This window comes from Bos taurus, chromosome 1, assembly GCF_002263795.3.
Source record: "Bos taurus isolate L1 Dominette 01449 registration number 42190680 breed Hereford chromosome 1, ARS-UCD2.0, whole genome shotgun sequence".
NCBI classification, from domain to species: Eukaryota; Metazoa; Chordata; class Mammalia; order Artiodactyla; family Bovidae; genus Bos; species Bos taurus.
The window spans coordinates 113,295,885-113,319,147 of NC_037328.1; the positions used below are offsets into that span (position 1 = coordinate 113,295,885).

Consider the following 23,263-nt stretch of genomic DNA (forward strand, 5'->3'; position numbering starts at 1 on the left):
AGATGAAAGTCACTTGAAAAAATACAATATTTACACAATGTAATATTTTGGCATGCAACTGTTGTGGACAAAATGTTCTCAAACCATTTAAAATTTTTTCAGGGAATGTTTCCTACTTCAGTTCAGTTCACTATCTCAGTCGTGTCTGACTCTTTGCGACCCCATGGACTGCAGCATGCCAGGCTTCCCTGTCCATCACCAACTCCCAGAGCTTGTTCAAACTTATGTCCATCGAGTCAGTGATGCCATCTAGCCATCTCATCCTCTATTGTCCCCTTCTCCTGCCTTCAGTCTTTCCCAGCATCAGGGTCTTTTCCAATGAGTCAGTTCTTCGCATCAGGTGGCCAAAGTATTGGAGTTTCAGTGTCAACATCAGACCTTCCAGTGAATATTCAGGACTGATTTCCTTTATGATTGACTGGTTGGTTCTCCTTGCAGTCCAAAGGACTCTCAAGAGTCTTCTCCAACACCACAGTTCAAAAGCATTAATTCTTCAGCGCTCATCTTTCTATATAGTCCAACTCTTACATCCATACATGACTACTGGAAAAACCATAGCCTTGACTAGACAGATCTTTGTGGACAAAGTAATGTCTCTGCTTTTTATTGTGCTGTCAAAGGTGGTCATAACTTTTCTTCCAAGGAGTAAGCATCTTTTAATTTCATGGCTGCAGTCACCATCTGCAGTGATTTTGGAGCCCCAAAAAATAATGTCTGCCACTGTTTCCACTATTTCTCCATCTATTCGCTATGAAATGATGGGACTAGATGCCATGATCTTTGTTTCCTGAATGTTGAGCTTTAAGTCAACTTTTTCACTCTCCTCTTTCACTTTCATCAAGAGGCTCTTTAGTTCTTCTTTGCTTTCTGCCAGAAGGGTGGTGTCATCTGCACATCTGAAGTTATTGATATTCCTCCCAGAAATATTGATTCCAGCTTTTGCTTCATCCAGCCCAGCATTTCTCATGATGTACTCTGCATATAAGTTAAATAAGCAGGGTGACAATATACAGTCTTAACGTACTCCTTTTCCTATGTGGAACCATCTGTTGTTCCATGTCCAATTCTAACTGTTGCTTCCTGACCTGCAGATTTCTTAACAGGAAGAATTTCCCAAGGGCTTCTCAAAATGGATTTCATAAGCTGCTGTCCTCACCTTGGGCCCTGAGTAGGAAGAGTATATGCCTCTTTGCATTGACTCCATCTGGATTGACCTGATTTCCCATCTCATTTCTTACCTGTCCCTGGATCAATGGACTTTTGGGTCATTATCCTAGCTGGCATCCCAGTAGCATTTGACATTATTATATCTCTATTCTAGAAAGTGAAGAAGAACTAAGGGGCCTCTTGATGAAAGTAAAAGAGGAGAGTGTAAAGTTGACTTAAAGCTCAACATTCAGAAAACTAAGATCATCGTATCCGGTCCTATCACTTCATGGCAAATGGATGGGGAAAAAGTGGCAGACTTTATTTTTGGGGGATCCAAAATCACTGTAGATGGTGACTGCAGCCATGAAATTGAGACTCTTGCTCCTTGGAAGAAAAGTTATGACCACCCTAGACAGCATACTAAAAAGCAGAGACATTACTTTGCCAACAAAGTTCTCTCTAGTCAAGGCTATGGTTTTTCCAGTAGTCATGTATGGATGTGAGAGTTGGGCTATAAAGAAAGCTGAGCAGCGAAGAATTGATGCTTTTGAACTGTGGTGTTGGAGAAGGTCTTGAGAGTCCCTTGCAGAACAAGGAGATCCAACCAGTCAGTCCTAAAGGAAATCAATCCTGAGTGTTCATTAGAAGGACTGATGTTGAAGCTGAAACTCCAATACTTTGGCCACCTGATGTGAAGAGCTGACTCATTGGAAAAGACCCTGATGCTGGGAAAGATTGAGAGCAAGAGGAGAAGGGGACAACAGAGGATGAGATGGTTGGATGGCATCACCAACTCAATGGACACAAGTTTGGGTAGACTCTGGGAGTTGGTAATGGACAGGGAGTCCTCGTGTGCTGTAGTCCATGGGGGTCACAAAGAGCTGGACATGACTGAGTAATTGAACTGAACTGAACTGAACTCTTTCCTTGGTTCCCATTACATTCTACATTTCTGATTATTCTCCTTGCTCTTTGGCTTCCCTTCATGGAGTCCTTTATGATCTCTCTTATCTCTGCCCATTCCTTAAATGTTCATGTTCTTCAGGTTCCTCTTCTCATTTCACATACTCTCCTGATTCAGTCTCATCTCAAATATATAAACAGGTGGATTCTTTACTAGCTGAGCCACAAAGGAAGCCCAGACAAATGTATATTTCAGGTCAGTTCTCTCCTGAACCCCAAGCCCCAATATCCAACTTCCTGCTGAATTTCCCCAGTTGGACACTCATCAAGCACCTCAGTTCCAGCTTTCCAACACTGAATTCTTAATTTCCTCCTGACCCTTACATCCCATCCCTCCAAACTTGCTTCTCCTCTGTGTTCCTTCTCTGGAAATAAAACTACCATCCATCTAGTTGACTAAGACAGATATCTGGTCAACCTTCTTGATTCCTATTTCTCTGTCACAGCTCCCATGAAAGCAGTCTCTAAGTCCTTCATCATAAACATATCTTGCTATTCCCATGTCTTCATAGCCATTGTTTCTCCCCTGATTTAAATCACTATTCTCTCTCCTTTGATGGCCTCTTTGCTGGTCCTCCTTCAAAGTCTGAACCCTTCCAAGATGTTTACTGACCACGGACCAGAATAAATGTGCAAAAATGCAATTTTCATCATATCAACCATTTGTTTAGAACACTTTGTGGTTCCTTCATCATTCAGGACAGGGTTGAAAGTCCTTAATGTGGCTCAAGTGATTGGTTCCTGTGTTTTCATCTCTCCTCAATCCTCTCTTAAACTCCTTGCTCCAGTTTTTCTGACTATTAATAACTTTACTTTTTGAATGTGTCCATGCTTTTTCTTTCCACCAGACCTTTGAACCCTCTAGTCAAGTGTTCCCTCTAAGAACTGTTTTTAGAGGATCCTTCAAAGATGATCTAGTACTGCATACTATTATGTGATCTCATGTCTAATGCTTCACCAGTGGTGGTGGTTTAGTCACTAAGTCATGTGCAACTCTTGCCACCCCATGGACTCTAGCCTGCCAGACTTCTATGTCCATGGGACTTCCCCAGCAAGAATACTCAAATGAGATGCCATTTTCTTCCCCAGGGGATCTTCCTGACCCAGAGATCTAACATGCATCTCCTGCACTACAGGCAAATTCTATACCATTGAGCCACCAGGAGAGCCCAACAGTAGTGTGTCTCTAAATAAGCCTGATATTCATTCTATGATTTCTTACTACTATCACTTAAGACATGTATACAGGTTATGTGGGACTTGAATATTACATATTCGGAGGAGATATCTTTTTTAAGTATACAAATCATGAATAAAAATAAGGTATGAAAATTAATATTTATTTAGAATAAGAGAAGAAATCACAACAAATGTATCAGTACCCTGGAGATTCAGGCATCTTTTTTTCTGAGATCTCTTTAGGCCATTTCCCAGGCACACTTACCTAGAAATGCTTTTTAATTGTAACCTCATTTCTTATTCCCCACTCTGAGTACTTCCAACAATAATCAGTTCTCAGAGTAGCCCATTTCTTGTGAGTGGCTCTGGAACATTAAGTTTATGATAGATTCGTCTCCTCCCTGAAGTTTTGATATTTTTAATAGATTTTTACGTCATAACCAATGCACATACTCATTTGCTTCTTTTAAAATTTGTAATTCTGACTAAAGCTTTGAAATCAGAGACTAGGAGCTTGTAGCAAGATATTTCTTAACATCCTTATCTGAAGTGTTCAGTAAATTAACCAGGAATTATTTACTTTGTGTGACATCACAGCTCTATCTTCATTTTCTTGTATTTTCTAACTCAGTGGTTCCCAAATCAGGCTTTATATAGGAATCATTGGGAGAGCTCTTTACAAATTAAATTCTTGGTTCCAGTTGTAAACCTACTTAGTTAGATTCTTCCTGAGTGAGACCAAAAATCTATATTTTTAACGAAATATGCTGGCAATTCTTGTGGAGTCAGTTCAGCACAAATCTTGGCATTTGAAAACCACTGGTCTAAAGAACTGAAGAAGGCAGGTTGAAGGCCTGACTCATTGAAGAACAAACAGTGCCAATCAGTAAATTAAATTTTCTTCAAACACTTTCATAATACAGAATCATCAGTTCTCAGAACCTAGATGCTCTACTGCAAATTTCTAGGACTGCCACATTAGGATAACCAACTTATTCTGAAACCTTAATTGATTGGGAAGAGAGAAAAAACACTATGAATTGGCCTAAAAATTTTTTTAAAGACTTTGGAGCATCACCAATTTTCACCGTGTAAAGTCAAAAACATGCATTAGTGCATATGGCTGTCCTGTCACCCACTACACAAATAACTTACATAAAACAAAAATTCAGGAAAAGTTTAAACTTAAGTGTCTGAGTAATTCCATCATTTTATACCCTCCCTGGAATAGTGTCTGGCTAAAACATGTAGATTTTATTAGCACAAAGATTTCAATCTATTCCTGATGTTGTTATATATGTGTATGTTATTCTCTCCCAGAAATAAAAACACTATGTCAGATATGCCCTTTCCACTTTCACAAGACTCATTTCCTCTGAAAGCAAGTGGTTTCTGAGAAGTGTTCAAATGCGTGATGTATAACTACATCATTAACATTCTCCTCTTTGAGATCTAATAATATCACTAAGACTTTTTAGTTAATATTTTCTAAAGATCCTTTGTAATAATGTTTTTAAAAGAATTGCTTTAGTATTTTCTGTGTGGAATAGAAAGGTTTTGGAGACCTTGACTTCTAAATCAGACTGAGAAAACAATTTCCACATGTCATATTCTATTGCTTTGCATGTAGTGAAAAGAAAGAATGAAGCAGTCTTTTCATACTCCTTTGAATTTAAGTTTGAAAATTTTCTTTGTGTTTTCTTCAAAAGAGAAATGAGTCACATTAGGTTTTCTCTTAAGAATAATGACCTTATTGTTTTAATAAAAATAACTTATGATTCTATTTTATAAATTCAAGCAATACAGAAAAGTACCAAAAAGAGAAAGACAACTAACCTTAAATTATGCAACCAAGGAAGAACCATAGTTTTCCATGCGCATATACAGAGAGAAAGGTGGATGGATGGATGGATGGATGGATGGGTGGGTGGGTGAAAATCACTTTATACCCTCCCTGGAATACTGTCTGGCTTATAGTAGATACTCAGTAAAAACACAGTAAATGAATGTATGAATAACATAAATTAGCTTTTTTCTGGAACCATACTGCCCAAATTAGAATCTCACTTCTACCAGTTAATATAGTTTGGCCTTGAAAAAGACACTTAACATCTCTGTGATTCAGTTAATTCATCTGTAAAGTGGGGATAATAATACTACTCACCTTAATCAATGACATTCTTAAGTGATACTGGATTGTGTGTGTGTGTGTGTGTGTGTGCGTGCGTGCGTGCGTGCATATACATACATGTACGGTGGTGGAAGGCACAATGCCTACTAGTAGATTTAGGGCCGACTGCCATGAAACTTGTTAAAATGCAAGCAGTTTTAGCAATCATTGCTTTTGTACTAGCAATGAACATGTCAGCACAATGAAAATAGCAAACAAAGCTTTCATATTATTATAAAAATTAGTTTTGACTATACAGATCTCCCTCATTTCAAGAACTACTTCTTGCCAAAATAAAATTTACAGCCAGAATTCTCAGGATATTTTCAAGTCATCTTCTTTCTGTACAACTGCTTTTGGAAGTGGGTATCTCCTTTGTTTCTTTTTGGGGTCACTACTCTGCATGAGGCCGAGCTCTTCATTTGGTTGTTGCTTGAACTCATGGCTGTTATTTTTTCCCCTCATTTTATTACTGGATGAGAGAGATTCTGTGACTGGACTGCATTCCACCACCTTCATCCATAAATATATTTTGGTTTTTGAGTTAATTATAAATAATTGCATTTTTTAAAAACTATTAAGGTTGGGGTTTCTCTTCCATTGAATGGGATTTTGATCAGATAAGGTTTAGTCAGGAGAGCAGAAGCACAATAGTTATGGGATAAGAGACTTATTTAGAATTGTGGGAAATCTGGGGAAGAGAAGAGTTTAGAAGAGAAGTTGGAGGCTCAGATCTACAGTTAACAATCAGTCAGTTTAAGAAGCCATGTATGTCTTGTCCCCAAGTAGGAATAGGAAGGGGGAATTTGTATAGAGTTCTATGAAAAACTGTTGCCTGTGAAAGATCTGGGTTAGATTGTAAAGAATTTGCCTGCAATGCAGGAGAACCGGGTTCAATCCTTGTCTCAGGAAGATTCCTTGGAGGAGGAAATAGCAACTCACTCCACTATTCTTGCCTGGAGAAACCCATGGACAGAGGAGCCTGGCAGGGCCAGGAGTCCATGGGGCCCCAAAGAGTCAGACACGACTGAACAACTAAACTTTTCACTTTTCACTAAGAAAAACTGTTCCTATGAATAAGCCACAGCCTCTGTGGGTCCACAGCCAAGTATCCAAGGGCGGATCTGAGCCACTGTTGGTGTCAGAAGCTACTGCCAGGAGTCAGGAAGCAAAGTTAGATGTGGAGCAAGGGAGTCAGATGACATGGTGGCACATGCTATGTATGTCTGCTTCTGTCTGTCTCTGTGCCTGCTTGTGAAAGGAATTCCAGATGGTTGTGGTCGCTACCTTTTCTCTACCTTCCAAATACTGAGCAAGCCCTGTCTTGGCCAGTTCTAACCTGGAAGCATACAAGGAAGACATAGAGAAGGTAATTCTAAAGTTAGCTACACAGATAGAGCAGAGTTTAATGACATACACTGTCTTTTGTTAAGGTATAAATATTAGATTTATCAAATGATTATCTAGATAAAGATGTATAGGAAACTTTCCAGAGAATTTTGCCACTGTTTTACTAAAAATAATTTTGCAAAATATTAGGAGAAATTCCCATTAATTTAGGTAACTCATAATATCTACATAGGCTGTAGAGTTGAATGATTCTTTTATTCAAAAGGATTAAAATTCTTAAAATTATAGTCACATGGAAGTCATCCTTAATTTTCTATGACCTGAGAGCTATTTGGTGCATATTCTTAAGATAATTTACAGTAATGTATTATTTTTATCATTGAAGAAAGTTAACTATAAATTATTATACATACATGTATAATACACACATACACAAACACATATATACTCATATATGTAGGATTCTACATGGTCTCTTAACTATATCTAGTGTTCAGTAGATATTTCCTATGGTTGAAGATTTAAATTAGAACTATATAACCATCACGTAACTCTCCTTACAGGTTTATTTCTAAACAATGGCTTATAATCTGCTTCATTTTCTTCCTTGCTGCTTTATTTTCCCACCACAGGCATTTTCACTGAAGAGAAAGCATGGCAGCCTAGATTGAATATACTTTGAAAGAATAAAAGTGTTCCATCAACAGCAATGTCCTATTGATAAAGGAGGGGGGTGTGTCTTTGAAGGGTCTTAGATCCCTAATTTGGGGGGGCACATTTTTAAAGGAAATTTTTGTATTTCAATTTCTTTCAGAAGAGCATCTCTGCTTAGATATTTTTCAAGGAACAAAATGCTTTCTTTGAGGTTAGCTTTGCCAAAGTAGAGTCAAAGAATATTGAAATGCAAGAACCAAGAGATAGTTTGGGGGTCATATGCTTGACCCCCTCTTTATATGGATAATGAAATAAAGGCCTAGAGGGAATATGCTACTTGTCTAGAGTCACATAGTTATTATTTATTGGAGAACAGTGGTTTATTTCAGGGTCTCCTGAAAATGCTCTTTTAAAAATACTTGTTTTTTAAGGAACTTCCATACTGTTCTCCATATTGGCTGTATCAATTTACATTCCTACCAACAGTGCAGGAAGGTTCCCTTTTCTCCACACCCTCTCCAGCATTTACTGTTCATAGATTTTTTGATGGTGGCCATTCTGACCGTGTGACATGATACCTCATTGTAGTGCTGATTTGCATTTCTTTGATGATGATTGATGTTGACCAATTTTTCAAGGGTCTGTTGGCCATCTCTGTATCTTGAGTGGGGGAGGAAAGAGAGGGCAGGACGAATTGAGAGAATAGTATTGACATATATGAGTAAAATAGATAGATACAAGGAATCTGCTATATAGCACAGGGAACTCAGCTTGGTGCTCTGCGATAACGATGAGGGGTGGGATGGGGAGGTGGTAAGAGGAAAGCTTATGAGGGAGGGGATATATGTATACATATAGCTGATTCACTTTGTTGTACAGGAGAAACCAACACAACTGTGTAAAGCAATTATACTCCAATGAAAATAGTTTAATTAAATAAATTTAATTGAGGAACATTTTATATAATATATAATTCTCTCAAGTGTACAAGTCAATGATTTCTAGTCAATGTGTTATAGAACATTTTCATTGCACTGGTTAGATCCCCTGTGGCCACTTATGCTTAACCTATCACCATCCCTGTCCCACGATACCCCTAATCTGCTATCTATCTCCATGTGTTTCTTGGTTCTTTTTCCTATATTATGCAGTCTGATAAAAATATTTTGTCTACTACATTTTTATGAATACCATCAACATGAATTTTAACACATTTTCTAAAGTATAGTCATCTTACTAAAAAAAATTGTATTTATCCTTTGAAACTGTCTTACGAATGAAAATATACATTCATTCTTGACCTAATTCAGGTTCATGAAGTGTGAGAAAAGAAATTTGTGCAACAGTTTTTAGTAGGATATCCCTAAGTGATACAACACCAATTGAATGGTGTTTATTATTTAGATGAGAAAAACCACTTCATTTCTTATAATTCATTATTCCTGATAAAATTGTATATTCTAAATAGAATCAATGCATGTTGATTCTTTTAGAATCATGATGTTTTCTTTCAAATTACAGTCTATTCTCTATTTGTTAGAAGAACAGAAAGAGTTGGTAGCACATGGAAATAAATTTGGATACATACCATGTTGTCACGGAATGTTTAACAGGATTCCTATGTGCTGTTTCTCATAAATCCTCTGTTCCTTATCAGTTTCTGGCAACAGAAGCGAGTGGAACGGCACACCGCTCCCAGGACTGAGGTCATAGGATGAGACATGTATGAATCTCCTTCAGTAAACATTCTCCTTACGACAAAACTGCTTAGTCTCAATCCTCTTTCTTGAGATATGGATTGTCTCCTGACCTTAGGACCATTGTTAATCCCTGTTCCCTTGGTAACAGTTGCTGTATGTTTGGTATTCTGATCTTTATCATTGTCAAAAGAAATTCCTTGTTCAACAGCCTATATATACTCACAGAAAGATCATTAAAGCACTTTTGCTCCATCAGAGCTTGGGGCCCTGTGTCTTCCTTCCTTTCTTTCTCTTTCTCTCTCTCTCTCTTTCATTTTCTTATCGTCGACTCCAGACCACCAGGTTCCGGTCCACTAACGGACCACAACACCATGTCTAAACCGAAATGTCATTATTAGAGATACAACAAGAGATTCAGTTTCTATTAGACCAGAGAATGGAAAACCTAGCCAACAATCCCAAGAGCTACAACACAGTTAAATTCAGAATACCCACAGAATTTCTTATAGCCTGTGATGATTGTGCTCATGGGTTCAGATAAAGTCCCAAAGTATGAACTGAAAATACGAGAAGAATAATTACCATAAATAAAAAATAAAGCAGTTTAAATGCAAAGATATATTCATTTCAGAAGCTTATGTTTTGGTCATAAGATCAATGTAAAATTAAGATTCATGCTGAAACATGATCATTTTTCATCAGATGGTTACTCATTTATAATAGATGTCATTTGAATAAAATATTAGAATAGATGAAAGGCATGTGAAAAGATAAGAGTTTGTTTCTCATCGCATTCAGCTATAAATTGGCTCTTGGGGCCTTTCTATTAACCTGTCAACTGAAATTGAATTCTCTCCTCTACTTCTCTTAACTGCTAACACTAGAAAATAACAAAATCTGTTCACTTGTGAAATCATATAATTTGAGAACCATAAAGTGTATGTCCTTTGCTGCTTAAAGTGTGGCCCATGGACCAGCAGCCTCAGCATCATCTGAGAAATCTTTTTAAGTATAGAATCTCGGACCACCACAGACCTACTGAATCAGAATCTGCATTTGCACAGAACAAAAGTTTTTAATTTTGATGGTCTAATTTATTAATTTTCCTATTACAAATTGTGCTTTTGATACCACATCTAAGAGCTCTTTGCCTAGCCTTAGGTCTCAAAGATTTTCACCTATGTTTGTACTAAAATGTTTATAGTTTTACATTTTATATTTAAGTCTGTGATCCATTTTGATTCAATTTTTGAATAAAATATGAAACTTAGTTCTAGGTAATTTTTTTTACCTATGGATGTCAGTTGTTTCTGCATCACTTGCTGAAAAGTCTATGGAATTGGTTTTGCACCTTTGTCAAAAAGCAGTTGGGCATATTTGTGTGGGTCTACTACTTCTGGGTTCTGTATTCTATTCCATTGATCTACATGTCTATCCCTGCACCAATAACACAGTCTTGATTTTTGCAGCTACATTGAAATTAGATAGACTGACTGCTCTCACTATATTAACTTTTTTTCAGAATAAGTTAATGATTCTGTTCATTTGTCTTTTCATATTAACTTTAGAATAAACATGTCTGTATCTGCAAAAAACTTGATATTTTATTAGGGATTACATTAAATCTATCGGAGAAGGCAATGGCACCCCACTCAAGTACTCTTGCCTGGAAAATCCCATGGAGGGAGGAACCTGGTGGGCTGCGGTCCATGGGATTGCTGAGAGTCGGACAAGACTGAGCGACTTCATTTTCCCTTTTCACTTTCATGCATTGGAGAAGGAAATGGCAACCCACTCCAGTGTTCTTGCCTGGAGAATTCCAGGGATGCAGGAGCCTGGTGGGCTGACATCTATGGGGTCGCACAGAGTCAGACACAACTGAAGCAACTTAGCAGCAGCAGCACATTAAATCTATATATCTATTTGTGGAAAACTGAAATATTTAATGTAATGAGTCTTTCAACCCATGTACATGATATGTCTCTCCATTTATTTGGAGCTTCTTTAATTTTTTTTATGCATCATATAGTTTTCCAGCATATAAATTCTATATAGGCTTTGTTAGACTAACAGTTAAGTATTTCAATTTTTGAGCAATTGTAATTTCCAATTTTGATGTCCGTACAGTCATTTGCTTGTATATAGAAATAGAATGATTTTGCATGTTTAACTTGAAGGCAATGTTGATTAGCTCATGTATTAGTTTTAGGAGTTTTTATAGATTCCTTGGGATTTTCTGCCTAAACCAAATAGTTTTTCTGCATCAACTCATTTAATTATATGACTCTTCTTATTTAACCTATTAATATGGTGGGTCACATTAACCTATTCCTGAGTAGTGAAACTAGCTTTGTATTTGAAATAAACCTCACTTAGTCATGAAGTTTAATTCTTTTTATTGATTGCTTAATTCCATTTACTTATATTTGTTAAAATGTTTGCATTTATATTAATGTTATATCTTCTGGAGTTTTCTTTTGGGGGATTGTCTCTGTTTAGTTTTAGTTTCAGGGCAAAACTAGCCTTTATAAAATGATTAGGAAATAAAGATTGTTACAGTAGCATTAAATTATCAACATCCTCCTAAGGCCCTTATCTCAACTACTAGTACTCGACACTAGCAAAATCATTGTGGTTTCCTCCCTTTTACTTGCCTCCCAAAACAGCTAATAGTTTTGGAGCACTTAGTGAAAGGCACTCAGCTTACATTTTACATTCATTAACTTAACTTAATCATTTTACATTCATTAACTCATTTATTCTTCATATTTTGCAAATGAGACAAAGATACTGACTCGGCTGATTTCAAAGGTAGGTATACATGACTCCATAGCTGTATTTTCCCAGGACCATCCACAATCACAAGAGTTTTGCCTCTGCAATTCCCCTATAGTCCATCCCACATATGCATTTTCTACTACCTGTACTGAAGTTCAGATCTCCTTTTCTTTTGTACATCTGCATGCTCAGTCACAATGAGTTAAAAAACTTCCTAATTGGTTTCCCTAAAACCACACTCTTCTTCCTCCAATCTGTCATTCACAGGCTACCCAGTTATGTTAGACCAGAAGAAGCATAGCAGAAAGCATATGAACTCTGGGATGAGTTTAAATCACAACTCAAAACTTAACTTTCTATCTAACCTAAGTCAATTAACTTCTTCTCACTTCATTTATCTATAAAATGAAAATAATTTTTCCTTCCTTATGGATTATTATATTACGTTTCGCCTGTAAAGTGCCTGTATAAAATGCAGGGCCTCTACATAGTAGGCCCTTCATACATCTTGATTTCCTTCCTTTTTGTAAACAAAAATGAGTGGTCCCTTCTTGCTTATGAGATGCAGTCAGAGCTTGTTATCCTGGTGGACAGAGCTCTTGACCCTAAGCCCAACCTCTGTTTTCAGTCTTATTTCCCTCTGCTATGTCATTTCCTCCAAATTCCAATTTGTCTTCCCTCATCCTGGAGTACATTTTTCCTATTTTCCTGCCAACTTGTCCTACTTACCTGCCAACTTGTCCTACTTAGAAATCATTCTCTCTCTCTCTCTCTTTTTTTTTCCAGTTTGGAAAATGGCATTTGACTTTATACTTGACAATGTTTGGGTGGGTTTACAATAAACTTATGGAAGCACATTAAAAATTCCATGAAGATTACCAGGGAGCCTGGTGCTCTTCACTAGTTATGCCATAAATGCTTGTGAGATACGTGCAAAGTGCCTGATAGTAATGGTCTGAGTTTTCTAAGTTTAAATTTATTTTTAAACCAAGTGTTTTGTATGTTTCTTTTCAATAAGTGCCAAAATTTGTCAGTATTACATGTAAATAATTGGGTTATTTACTTATTTATATATTTATTTGCCACACAATGTGGCTTGCAGGATCTTAGTTCCCTGACCAGAGATTGAACCCATGGTAGTGAAAGCACCAAGTCCTAACCACTGGACAACCAGGGAATTTCCATTTAAAAAATGTTAATTCTTTTATTGTAGCATAGATTCTATTTAGAAAATGGTTATAAAGTTTTATGGACTTTTACAGTAAAGTGTAGAAAGGATTTTCTAAAAGATCTCTAAATACTCCCTTCACTTCCTACAGTGCATAAATCCCTCCATCTCCTTTGTTCCCACAAGACATCACAAGTTCCAGCTGGATTAGGAGAGTAAAGTGTTACTCATATTTTATTCCCTAACTCTACTCCTTGAAGTAGCAAAAGGGCGAAAAACAGAGTGCTTGAGACAGATAGTCCTGGATCTGGATTTGACCATCCCATTTCCTAACAGGTGCTTCCCTGGTGGTTCAGACGATAAAGAATCTGCCAGCAATGCAGGAGATCCAGGTTCAATCCCTGGGTCAGAGAGGACCCAGTGGAGAAGGACATGGCAACCCACTCCAGTATTCTTGCCTGGAGAATCCCATGGACAGAGGAGCCTGGCGGGCTGTAGTCCATGGGGTCACAAAAAGTCAGACATGACTGAGTGATTAACACACACACATATTTCTTAACTGGAGTTATTGCCCCATGATCCAGTTATGTCATCTATAAAATTAGGATGATGAGAGTCTTTATTTAAAAAGGTTGATGTGAAAATTAAATAAGAAAATGTACATAAAGTGTTTTAGTAAGAAGTCTAATATATGTTTGGCAGATCAGTAAATATTTGTTATGGTGATTATCAATCCCAAATTTGGTACTCAGTTGTGAGACTCTTCATCACTATAAAGACAAATCTTAATTTATAGCTCAAAGGTCTGTGAGAATTGAAGGTGGAATATGCTAAAATACCTAACACTTTCTGTGCCAGATAGTAGGAGCATAGAGGCCCTGCTTTCTCACTCTTACTCTTTTCTTTGAGCAATTCATGTGTCTCCTTCATTTTGGTTTACTAAAGATTTAAATGAAGGTGACGAGATGACACAAGGAATATTTGGGAACTTGAATATATGAAAATATATTAATCACATAGTTTTAAATACATTTCCAAATGTAAATTATTAAAAGTATAGTTTGTTATTTTTCTTACAAAGTTTTCACTCTCCCTGCTATTTATTTAAGTGTCCCTATATCTTCTCCTCCAATCTATCTTTGATACACTGCTTAATTCCTCAGTGTCTATACTTTGAAATGCCTAAAATTCACCTAAATCACCTCAAGATCCATCTATATATTTTTAATTTGGATTAAAATTGTCAGTCGCTTGGATTATTTGTGAGTTAGTGATAGAATTCTAGCTTCTAGGGCAGAAAAATCCATGATCCACCACTTCCGGCGAAAGCAGATTTCTTTCAAAGTGGCAACATGGTGAAGTGGAAAGAGCATTTAACTCAGAGTTAAACCACCCAAGTCCTGGTGCCAGTGCTACTGTTACCCATGTGGCCCTGGGCAGATTCACTGCTCTGGCTGCCAGGTCTCCTTTTATAAAATGGTCTCTTATGAGCCCTATGATCCCACGTGTTGTAATACCGCTTTCATAAATTGAACGACTCAGATAATCATCAGAAACTTCACCTGTTAGGAGAGATATTTTAGAGCAACTCTTTTATATTATAATTTCACCCTGGATTCACCTAGAGGCTTACAGTGAAGAAATAAAAAGTTCACTATGCTCAAGGTCAGTTAGTCTGAATCAATGATCACAGCAGATTATTTGTGCTAATGTGTTTACATGACATGCTGGCTCCTCCTGAAGCATTTCTGAGCAGACTGCTTTTCATTTTCAGATAAAAGAGCTCCCAGCCACCTACGCTCAGGAATACAGAAATAATGGATTAGCATTAATCCTGACAGCATATGCTAATTCATAGACTTTTAAATGAAAAGAAAGCAGAGACTACGAAATGAGTAGGTTTATGTTCTCTGAATCTATCATTTTTTATCATGCAAGAAACTTTCACATACAATTCAGTCCCTCAATATTCTATTTGAATTTTAAAAAGAGTATGGTCTGACACGACCTTCTGATGCACTTTAACTATCATTATTTATTGTATAAGACTGTTAAAATAAAAATAGATAAATTTTAAATGGCAATACAGTTATCCTCTGCTTTTCGAAAATTCACTGTATTCCACTTCACTTTTATGAAAGACCTACACTAGTACCTTTTTTCACTAACTGAAAGAAATCAAAAGAGGATTTTTTATTTTAATAAGAAAGGCAAAAAATGAAAATAACATTCAGTGTTTGTTTTGCAACAAGCCTTTATAGGAGCAGCACACACCCAGAGCTGTGGGAATGGCACCACTCAGCTCCTTCTCTGGAAAATATACTCAGCATCTCAGCATCAAGCTGCCATAGCTTTGAACTGTGTCTGTGAGCATCTGTGCTTTATCTCAGTTTATTTTGTGTATCTATTGGTAAGATGTGTCCTAGAGGAACTGCTTTTTCACTTTACACCACTTCAGCTTATGAAAGCGTTCATAGGAATGCTCTACTTTCAGATAGCAAAGGAAATCTGAATTTTTAAAAGTTGATCTTATGTTTTGTGCTTTAGAAAGTCAAGATAAACAAAGCACTACTGTATAGGACAAGGAACTATATTCCATATGCTATGATAAGCCATAATAGGAAAGAATTTTTAAAAGGATGTTATGTATATATATATGAACCACTTTGCTGTACAGCAGAAATTAACATTGTAAATCAACCATACTTCAATTTAATAAAAAGAAAGAAAAGATATGGAATCTAAAAACTCTACAAAGTCAATGCTGTGGGTTCATTCATTCATGGAAACATTTATTCACTCAACAAATATTTTTTGAGGGGTTGTCATGTGCTAGCCACTGTTAGAGATAGCAGAGAAAATTAAGATCAACAAGGAAATGTTCCTTTCCCTTGAGGAGATTACATTCTATGTGGATTTGACAGACTTGTAACAGTTCCAGTCTCCATAGGCAATAGGCAGTTGTACAACTTAGCAAAACATTTATATGCATATTTATTTTTGTGCTTCTTTGCATAAAATATTGTATTAGTTTTCTAGGGCAGCTGTAACAAGTTATCACAAACTTAGATAGCTTAAAACAACAGAAATCTATTGACTCATGTTTTTATGCTCCTCTGAGGCTCTAGAGGAGCCTTGGTTTATGACAGCATAACTCCAAATGCTGTATCCTTTACATGTTCACCTTCTTTATGTGAATCTATATCCAAAATCTTGGGATTAAGGTTTACTCTAATCCAGTATGACTTCATCCTAATTTGAGAACATCTACAATGATGCTAGGCTTCCCTGGTGGCTCACTGGTAAAGGATCCGCTTGTGATGCAGGAGACACAGGTTCAATCGCTGGGTGGGGAAGATCCCCTGGAGAAGGGAATGGCCACCCACTCCAGTATTCTCGCTTGGGGAATCCCACGGACAGAGGAGCTTGGCTGGCTACAGTCTATGGGGTCGCAAAAGAGTCAGACGGCACTTAGCAACTAAACAACAGCAACAAAGATTCTATTTCCAAATAAGGTCATATTTATGACTATCAAATTTTATCTTCTATGTGCTACAAAAATATTATCTCCAAGACTACCAATTGTCTTTACCATTGCTTTCAGCATATACTTCTACACAGACATTTTGAAATATATATATTTATTATTTATTTGGCTGCACTGGGTTCTAATTGCAGCATGTGGGATCTAGTTCTCTGACCAGGGATCAAACTTCAGCCCCCTGCATTGGGAGTCTGGAGTCTTAGTGACTGGACCACCAGGGAGGCCCCCTACACATTTTTAATTATTCTGCAATCAAACCTGTCCATCTTGGACTTTGTCATTTCTAATTTTCATTCCAGATTTGCAAAGATCTTCTTCACTCAGATTTTTAAAGAATTACTAAGATTCAAGAAATAATTTTTGCATATTGAAAAGGGAGTCTGATTTCATTTTGTAGTGAATAGCCAATAATATGTAAAGGCCCACTTGAATCCTTATTTTGAAATGCCATCTTCGTGACATACTATGCCTGGTTTCTTGACTCAGACTTGCTTGATCAAATCTTGCCATTAACATCTTGTATTAATTACATAGCTTCATATCATGTTTGCAAAGTCCCCTCATTAGTCTGCTTTCAAATTTCTTGGTTATCCATAAGCATTTACTCTTTGAAATAAATCTTAGAAGAAATTTTTCATGCTCTAAAATAAAAGTCCATTGGTATTCCATTGGAATTTTTATTAAATTGTATTAAATCAATAAAGTAAAAGAAAATTGTCATATTTAAACATAGAGTTTTCCCATATGGAACCATTGTTTCTTCTGTCTCCTATTTATTTTGAACTTTTTTTTCAGGCCTCCTTTTCCCTCACTTCACCTAGGTTAGGTGCTGCTTTTCCATATTTTCGTAATAGTCCAGCCTGGGTCTATTATACAGCTAATCACAGGGAAATCCAATTGTTTATAAGCTTCAGTACTCTGCATTTTATGGGCTCTTAAGAGAGTCTCTTCATTCCATTACTATAGACCTACCAGCTAGCCAAGTCCCAGTATACAAATCTATCTGTTCTCCTACTTCTAATCTGTCTCCATTTGAGTCCTTCTTCCATAACCATAGTCCTCCTTCCATATCCTTGGGCTTCCCTTGTGGTTCAGCTGGTAAAGAATCTGCCTGCAATGCAGGAGACCTGGGTCCAATCCCCAGGTCCCCAGGTTGGGGAGATCCCCTGGAGAAGGGAAAGGCTACCCACTCCAGTATTCTGGCCTGGAGAATTCCATGAACTGTATAGTCCATGGGGTTGCAAAGAGTCGGACGTGACCAAGCCACTTTCACTTTCACTTTCCATATCCTAAAAGAGGTGGAAAATCCTGCTGTTCTATTCAAATTCTTTCAGCTCCCTCCTTGAATCTCTATTATTGCTCCATTAGTTCAAGTTCCATTTTCTCTCACTTAGAGCAATGTTTCTCTAACTTAAATAAAAGACAAAAGAAAAAAATTATATAAACCTCTTATGATATTGCTTAAAGACATGCAAAATTTGGTGTAAACTCCTTACTCTTGTACTTCATATACAACTCTAAACAACTTATATATTACTTTCATAACCAGTAAAATTTAAATTACTGAATTAGCTTAAAGTAACAGTATGATTTTCCTGAAACTAACCTTCCAACTTTGAATTATGAGTATAAAGTATGCTCAGATATATTTCTTTATAATCTGCCTCTTTGTTTTTACTTCTGTAACTCTCAATCATAGCCTTTGGAATATTTCACAAAATAATTTCGATAACTGGGGACTCTGTACTATTTCAGAATAACCAGTCTTCATACTTAGCTAAACTCTGGCACTATGCACCTCTCAAATGCCAGTTTTAATGAGTTGTCATTTGATAACTCAGTAAAGCTTGTTTTCTCATTCAAAAATAAGGTTAGCATGGAGGAGCTATTGAAATCTGCAGTATTTAGATGTATAAAATCAGATACAAAAAATGTCATATTTGCTTTTGCTTTGATATTAACTGCTCATCAGTGATGCAAGTTGGTTACATATAAAAATATAGCTACACTGTTGATTACACAGTGAAAATTCTTTTTAAGAGACATGCCAATACTTCTGGGCACTGACAACTTAGTTTTCTCATCCCATCTTTTTTAAACTAGCATACTCCATAGGAGTTTGTTTATAGAATGTACCATGCTAATGAGAAAACTTAGGAACAATTTTTAGAGTACCGATGTAGGGATTTTTTTTCCTTGCGATAAAGTATAATGTAAGAAGGGTCACTTTCATGTTAACTAGCTCTCAGAATAAAGAAGGCTGTACATATAATTCACATTATTAAATGACAGCCACATTTTCTGATTAAATAATGTGTTGGTCAATTTTGATTTAGAAAAAGAAAAGAAGTTTCTGGATTTTTCTCAGGATGGAAAGTTTTTAGGTTGGCCCTTAAACTCACAACTTACTACTCAGAAAGCAAGGCTTTAAAAACTGTCAATCTTTTCTTGATTCTTAAGATCAATTTCAAATGACACCCCTACATAAAATCTAGCAGAGGTCCTAGCTCTACTGTTGTTGTTCAGTTGCTCAGTCGTGTCTGACTCTTTGCAACCCTATGGACTGAAGCACGCCAGGCCTCCCTGTCCTTCACCATCTCCTGGAGTTTACTCAACGTCATGTCCATCAAGTCAGTAATGCCATCCAACCATCTCATCCTCTGTGATCCCCTCCTCCTGCCTTCAGTCTTTCCCAGCATCACGGTCTTTTCTAATGAGTCAGCTCTTCGCATCAGGTGGCCAAAGTATTGGAGCTTCAGCTTCAGCATCAGTCCTTCCAATGAGTATTCAGGATTGATTTCCTTTAGAATGGACTGGTTTGATCTCCTTGCAGTCCAAGGGACTCACAAGAGTCTTCTTCAACACCACAGTTCAGAAGCATCAATTCTTCAGCCTTCGGCCTTCTTTATGATCCAACTCTCACATCCATACATGACTACTGGAAAAACCATAGCTTTGACTAGACAGACCTTTGTTGGCAAGGTAATGTCTCTGCTTTTTATTATGCTGTCTAGGTTTGTCATAACTTTTCTTCCAAGGAGCAATCGTCTTTTAATTTCATTGCTGAAGTCACCATCTGCAGTGATTTTGGAGCCTAAGAAAATAGTCTGTCATTGTTTCCATTGTTTCCCCATCTATTTGCCATGAAGTGATGGGACCAGTGATCCCATGGTCCATGATCTTTGTTTTTTGAATGTAGAGTTTTAAGCCAACTTTTTCACTCTCCTCTTTCACTTTCATCAAGAGGCTCTTTAGTTCTTCTTTGCTTTCTGTCATTAGAGTGGTGTCACCCACTTATCTGAGGTTATTGATATTTCTCCCAGAAATCTTGATTCCAGCTTGTGCTTCATCCAGCCTGGCATTTCACATGATGTACTCTGCATACAAGTTACATAAGCAGAGTGACAATATACAGCTTTGACATATTCCTTTCCCAATTTTGAATCAGTCCATTGTTGCATGTACAGTTCTAACTGTTGCTTCTTGACGAGCATGTAGATTTCTCAGGAGGCAAATAAGATGGTTTGGTATTCCCATCTCTTTCAGAATTTTCTAGTTTGTTGTGATCCACACAGTCAAAGGCTTTAGTGTAGTCAATGAAGCAGAAGTAGATGTTTACCTGGAATTCTCTTCCTTTTCCGATGATCTAACAGATGTTGGCAACTTGAACTCTGGCTCCTCTATCTTTTCTAAATCCAGCTTGAACATCTGGAAGTTCACGGTTCACGTACTGTTGAAGCCTGGCTTGAAAAATTTTGAGCATTACTTTGCTAGCGCGTGAGATGAGTGCAATTGTGTGGTAGTTTGAACATTCTTTGGCATTGCCTTTCTTTGGGATTGGAATGAAAACTGACCATTTCCAGTCCTGTGGTCAGTGCTGAGTTTTCCAAATTTGCTGGCATATTGAGTGCAGCACTTTAACAGCATCACCTTTGGGGATTTTAAATAGCTCACCTGGAATTCCATTACCTCCAGGATCTTTGTTCGTAGTGATGCTTCCTAAGGCCCATTTGACTTCACACTCCAAGATCTCTGGTGCTAGGTGAGTGATCATGATCACACCATTGTGGTTATCTGGGTCATTAGGATCTTTTTTATATAGTTCTTCTGTGTATTATTGCCACCTTTTCTTAATATCTTCTGCTTCTGTTAGGTTGATACTGTTCTTGTCCATTATTGTGCCCATCTTTGCAAAAAATGTTCCCTTGGTATCTCTAATTTTCTTGAGGAGATCTCGAGTCTTTCCTATTCTATTGTTTTCCTCTATTTCTTTGTACTGATTGCTGAGGAAGGCTTTCTTATCTATCCTTGCTATTCTTTGAAACTCTGCATTCAGATGGGGATATCTTTTCTTTTCTCCTTTGCCTTTAGCTTCTCTTCTTTTCTCAGCTATTTGTAAGGCCTCCTCAGACAACCATTTTACTTTTTGCATTTCTTTTTCTTGGGGATGGTCTTGATCTCCACCTCCTTACTCTATCAGGATAGATAAAGCTGAAATTTTTATTTTTTACACATCTTTCCCACTCAGTCATCTGTGAGGTCTTCGGATGCATGTAGTGAAAATTTAGAATCTTACAGAAAGTATTCAGAAATGTTTAACAAATGATGAATACATAATAAATAAAGTTTACCCAAAGTCGCCACCACTCTAACGATGCTCTGCTGCAGTACTGAACTTAGGTATTGTCTCTCTGTCTTTCCTGTTTCAGTCATACAAGTAAAATTGGTAAAGTTGTTTCTTTGCCTCAGTAGAAAAGCAAACTTAACTTTATGGTGTAAATTTTCAAAGTTTATGTCCCTTTATGGTGCAAGGCCTTAAATCTAGGTCCCTAGGTTCTCTTATGGATAAACAGAATTGAAGCCTTCTCTTTAGTATTTAACTGGGAAAGACTAGTGATGTGTCTCAAGTGTCCTAGACTGTATTTTTCTTGGTCCCTAAATTCAATGGGTGTGATATGAAGGCACCTGAATGAAGCTCATGATGCATCCTCCCTTAAAAATTTTACCTAAGTAGATAAGAATCCACACTGTTCCTTAATAGAGGATCCCAATTCTAGGCTTCCCCTAGCCACTCATAGGTCCATGGCAAATAGGGTGACCAACTGTCCTCATTTTCCTCAGACTGAGAGGCTTCCTAAATGCAGGAATTTCAGTGCTGGAACTGAGACAGCCACAGGCAAACTGGGAAGGGCAATCATCCTAGACTGACAAAATGCTATGAGCCCTCATGCCCATTCCCCTGATGAAAGAAACATTTAAGCTGGTCCAGTGAGTAATTCCAGTCTCTCTCTCTCTCTCTCTCTCTCTCTCTAAATATATATATATATATATATAAAGTGTCTGCTAACCATCCCCTTACCCCACCTTCTTCTGGACTAACGACATTTCTTTAGTTACAGCAATGGGTTGTGAATCTTACCCACATGATAGAATTGCCTGGAGGGCTTGCTAAGTACAGATTATTTTGAACCTCACCCCTAGAGCTTTTATTTCAGTAGGCCTGGAGTCGGACTCAAAAATAGCATTTCTTGTACGTTATGAGCTGATGCTGATAATGCTGCTCTGGAGATCTAGCTTTTAGAACCAATGCTCTAAAAGTTTGCATATTACTGTCTTCTTCTGAAACTAACTGGGCTTCCCTTGTGGCTCAGATGGTCAAGAATCTGCTTGCAATGCAGGAGACCAAGTTTGGGTTGGGAAGATCCCCTGGAGAAGGGAATGACAACCCAGTTCAGTATTCTTGCTGGGAGAATTCCATGGACAGAAGAGCCTGGTGGGCTATAGTCCTTAGGGTTGCAAAGAATTGGACACAACTGAGTGACTAACACTGTCACTTGTCTAAAACGAACATGTAATCAAAAAAGTCAATTGAAAGTATGAAGGCATGAATCAATAATATAAACTACACACTATTGGAAGAATTAATCTTTATTTCTTATGCAGTTCTCAGTGGTGAGTACAGTTTAAAACCAAAATTTTAATACTTTAAAATGTAATATAAATTTTTGTAGGGGTGTGGGGGAGTTCTCTATTACCAGGTTTACTTTAATGACTGTGATTTCTCTGTGGAAAAGTAAGCACACTGTACCACACAGTTCTGGTGACATTTGGTTCCTCTGTGCACATTTGAGCACTGTGTGCTCAAATCTGCAGTTGAAATACTCTTTATATTTAATCTGAACCACAGTTTCACAATTGTCACTGTCTCTGCTTCCCTAGTGGCTCAGAGGCTAAAGCGTCTGCCTGCAATGCGGGAGACCCGGGCTTGATCCCTGAGTCTAGAAGATCCCTTGGAGAAGGAAATGGCAACCCACTCCAGTACTCTTGCCTGGAAAATCCCATGGACAGATGAACCTGGTAGGCTACAGTCCATGGGGTCGCAATGAGTTGGACACAACTGAGTGACTTCACTTACTTACTTACTGGCATACAAAGGGAGGGAAAGTGCATTCAAATCACAGTCTGCACTTCTCTCAACCTATGAAAAGTTTTTAACAAAACTGAACATGTAACAAAAATATAAAAGCAATTCCGAAGTGTATACATACATTTGATTTTATCCTTATATTCTGCCCAACTCCTGCTGGCCACAGTACACACACTTTGCT

General features: G+C 37.4%; 1 protein-coding gene across 1 annotated transcript in view; it reads left to right on the forward strand.

Annotated features, from left to right (window-relative positions):
- GPR149 (G protein-coupled receptor 149) overlaps positions 1 to 23,263 on the forward strand; it is an 87,218-nt gene that overhangs the window by 61,794 nt on the left and 2,161 nt on the right. The gene's annotated exons all lie outside the window — the stretch shown is intronic.